Source organism: Amphimedon queenslandica, unplaced genomic scaffold, assembly GCF_000090795.2.
Source record: "Amphimedon queenslandica unplaced genomic scaffold, v1.1 AMPQUscaffold_12218, whole genome shotgun sequence".
NCBI lineage: Eukaryota > Metazoa > Porifera > Demospongiae > Haplosclerida > Niphatidae > Amphimedon > Amphimedon queenslandica.
Window position 1 is genome coordinate 1,777 of NW_003547543.1, and position 4,836 is coordinate 6,612.

Sequence of the window (4,836 nt, forward strand, 5' to 3'; positions counted from 1 at the left end):
GATCAAAGTAACCATCTGGCAACATGTTGCTTACAAGATCAAAGTAACCACAGATGTTGCTAGCAACACATTGCAGGCTAGTATGGAGGCCTTTACAACTTGCAAGCTCCATTGACTCCTGTATAATACTGTGTTGCATGCATAGTCTATGTTGGGCTTTACATGTACATACACTATACATTAACAATACATGTGGTACTGAAATGATGACTTTAAATTCTTGTGGTCTTGAGAGTTATTGTACTGGGGTCATGCTTTAACTTCATGGGATGCATGTACATGTACATGTTTTTTTAATAGTCAGCAATGTCTATGCAATAACATAAATGATATATAGTACACTTATGTCTGTCATGATTTACTCATGAAATTTTTATTGTTCTTGTTTTTATTACCAAACAGAACTGTTCCTGCCTCAACTACTGCCAAGAGAAAACCAAAGCAACTAGAAGAGTAAGAGAGAGAGAGAGGGAGGGGGGAAGGAGAGAGAGAGACTGAGAGGGAGGGAGGAAGGAAGGGAGGAAGCTTCTTTCCAGTGTTGTTTTGGTAGGCATGATAATTTTAGTATTAGTATTAGTTTTAGTATTCAAAATAAAATAGTTTAGTTTTAGTTTTAGTAACCAAAAGTCAAGTAGTATTAGTTTTAGTTGTAGTTTTAGTTTTAGTTTTAGTTTTAGTTTTAGTTTTAGTTTTAATTAACCAAAACAACACTACTTCTTTCATACAGTATACAGTATATTCACATTATCATTTCCTTTGTCAATAGAGTAAAGCTCTCAATGGTATCAAAGACAGGCTCACCAGTGGATGAAGATAAAGTAGTTGAGGTACATATACATGTACATGTAACTAAAGCAAAAAAAGGATGGCAGAGTTGGAGGGTATTAATGCTGGAAGACTTATCATAGCTTCTTTAAAATTATAGTATAGCATTGTGTATATTACATGCATATATATACCAATTAGAATTTACAATTGTATACTGTTTCTCTTTTTTAGGGCATGTTAAGTGGAGCTATTGATGAATTCTTAAAAGGATTAATGGTAAACCTTATCTTCTATCATCTTCATTTCTCTCTCTCTCTTCTCTTTCTCAGCCACATTTATCCAAGAAGGCTCAGTCCAAAGCTAATCAAGTATTTGAAGATTCGGTTTCTAAATTTAAAGAACAGCTCGTCCGAAAAGAAGGCGACGTTACTTTAGTGACACCACTGGTATCATCAACAAGATCCAGAAGGAAATGAAATAAAATAATAACCTCCTTCTCCTCCTCCTCCTCTTCATTATTTTCTGTTAACTTATCCCTTGACTTTCAGTATATCAAATAAATGTAATCTATTATTATTACTATTATTATTATTATTATTATTATCAGTGTATGTACATACATGTATGTAAGCCTTTCTAGCTATATACCGTATAGTGGAAAATTTTCGTGGATCTCATGTTTTTTTTTTTCAAAACCCACGAAAATAAAATCTGCAAAAATTGATTCTATACAGTTTAAGATGGCCAAAATATAGAAAACCACGAAAATTAAAGCCATGAAATTGATTTTTGGACGGATCCGTGAAAATTTTGGGCCATTAAAATTTCCCATACGCATGTGTTGGTTGGCACAGTAATGTCTTTGAAGTCCTGCCACTTAGTGTGGGGACTAATTTAATATAGTACACCTACATCCATGTATGTGTACCTGTAGTAACAGCTAATCTGGTTATTCTTTTTCATTATGACATCTGTATAACCTAGTCTGTAGTAGCTCTATGCAAAGTGGACTTACTGTAGCTGAGTATTTTTTTACAATGACTAATCCAATGTTGTTACTTTTTTGTCATGTGGGAGTTTATGCTATACATGTACACCAGTAAAAGATGAGTAATGTTGATTTTAGAGTACAAAATGATTGCTTTTGTTTTATCAATAGCTCCTGCATGGTAATAAAACAATTTAAGTTATAAATGCAGCACCTTTTGTTTGATTGATAGATGTAGTACGTTGTACATCAGTGATTATCTGTGTCATAGGCTGTCAGATTAGCCCAGTCCCTATAGGGTACATGACTATCATTAAAGCTCAAAGCATGAATAAGCTAAATAGATCTATAGTCTACTTAGACTATTACTATAGATACATTAATGCTATTGGGAAGAGGCTAATGGTTTAATGTCACTGCATTAAACTTGTGGGCATATAAACATGCATGTATATTACATTTGATAAAGAACTTTGATGGAATTCACCATCTTGATTGTCCACGTTGATTTTATCACCATCACACTGAGTGAATGAGAAACTGAACACAAGATATATCATCAGCAATTTCATGGAGTTAGTGTTGCTCAGAATTACTGGCTGATGATTCCATGCATGAGTAGTATAGTACTCCTATTATAACCTATTGAATAAATGATTATTCATAGCTCTGACCGTGAAAGTTAATTAGTTGCGCCCTCTAGATATATCCACCTAGAAGATGAAGATGTTCTGGATTGCATTATTGTTCCTTGTAGCTGAAGGAGTACTTTCCATGGAATGTCCTGCTCAAAAAGATGCCGAAGTCCTGATACTTGGAGCTGGAATGGCAGGCATCACTGCTGCGAGAACACTGCACGACAGTGGGATAACTAATATAAAAATATTGGAAGCAAACAGCGAGAGAATTGGAGGGAGAATAAGAAATGTAAGTTTTATGGGAGTCCAGGTAGAAACTGCAATATGCCTAGTTCCTTTAGCTGGTGATGAAGCTAAAAGAGTATCGGGTCTCACTAAGGATGAAATCTACAATGAAATTATGGATGTGATGCGACTTTGGTATGGTAGTGATATTCCCAATGCTACTGACATTGAATATTACGACTGGTATAATGATGAGTTTTATCGGGGCATGTTTTCCAACATCCCACTAAATCTAACTCTTGAAGAGAAAGAAAACCTTGCTGTACCAGAAGGAAGGTTATACTTCAGTGGTGAAGGTGTCATGGTCTATTCTACTGGAACTGTTCATGCTGCCTACTGCAGTGGCATTGATTCTGCGACTGATATACTAGTAAAGAAAGGCCTTAGTGAGGGGAGTAGTTTTCTACCCAAATGTGAAGATGAAGCTACAATGCCACCATCTCAAAAACCAAGCCCTACTCCAACAACTACAGCGCCTCCTTCCTCTGCTTATTCTGTGAGCAACACTTCTCTGATTAGCCTCATCATAGCACTCTTCTTTGCTACTCTTTTTGCTGCATTTGACTAAACACAATATATAGTCCAACTTTTGATGTTGTTCTTTAATTTTTAGGCCATTGTTACACTATACTTTTTCTATTCTGTTTCTAGATATATTTTTAGTTGCTTTTTTGTCCTTTTGAATTAAATGGGTGTTTTTAAAAAGGAGTTTGTAAGAATTATATCATGCGCACAACATATGCTGCTCTGCAAGGTTATTGTTCATGATTATAGTTCTATATAATGCATGCAAAGTTAACATTCTAAGTATTTTCTGATCCATTTAGTCCATGTATCAACCAATCAAGTGTCAATAATAAAGCTCACAATAGAGTATAATACATAATCTATAACATGCAAATACTCTGATTTCATGGATAATTGTACTTAGAGTTTTACAATCACTCTCTCAGACAATGGGCTGCTTTACTCCATGCTTCACAACACAGCAATGCTATTATGTGGTTGGCATGTCACACATTATACAGAAGCATGCACTAAATAGAATTGTCCTCATTTGCAACCACAAATATTTTTAGTTGCCCAAATTTTGGTAGATGAGCAACAAGAAATCACCATTACATGCCTTAACTTCAAGTTACTAGTAGGTTATTATTATTAGTAGCTTAATTTGAATGTGCATATAGTGTGAATTAATGTAGCAATAATAAAAATATGACATAAATCAGATATGCAGTACATGTTCACATGTTTTTTACGTTCAACTCCCTCCTAACTTTTGTGGTTAATCATTCCTACACCTATGTATATTTCTAGTCTCGCCACGTCCCTTCGCAGGTAGTGAAGGGGCATGGCGAGACTAGTATATTTCTTGCTAGTACAAAGACAGACTCTCTTTAGCTGCATTTATTGTGTCCTTTAATGTAAAAAAAAACTTAAATAATGGGAAAAAACAAAATAGATGGTCATAATAGTTTCAAATAAATTCATAAGAATAACATAATTGAATCAACACTGTTCCATTACAGCCCACTGGATCATGGAACACTCTTCATGTAAATGGAGGGCACTTCCTGTAGCAGGTATAGATCTATGTATGAACAGAAGCTAGGTTATTATAACTATCAGCTATTAGGATCCATTGGTATAAAACTGTTATCATGAATAAGATCAATACATCCAGTTGGAAGTGCTTCTATTGCTACTAATCTGAATTGTGTAACATCCAAACATAAAGATGCTCTGGATTCTGCTATTATTTCTCACAGCTGAAGGAGTACTTTCCCTGGAAAACCTTGCTGTACCAGAGGGAAGATTATGCTTCAGTGGTGAAGGTGTCATGATCTATTCTACTGGAACTGTTCATGCTGCTTACTGTAGTGGCATTGATTCTGTCACTGATATACTAGGGAAGAAAGGCCTTAGTGAGAGGAGTACCTTTCTACCCAAATGTGAAGATAAAACTACACCTCCGTCCTCTGCTTATTCCATGAAAATGTCTCTGGTTACCCTCATCATGACATTGTTCAGTCTCTTTTTGATGCTGCCTTAGCTGATTAATGATGTTAAGCATCAGTCTTTCTAATTTAGAATTTTTGTAGGCCACATGATTTTAGTATTATCTAGTTGTCAGGATTATTTATTGTCCATGCATGC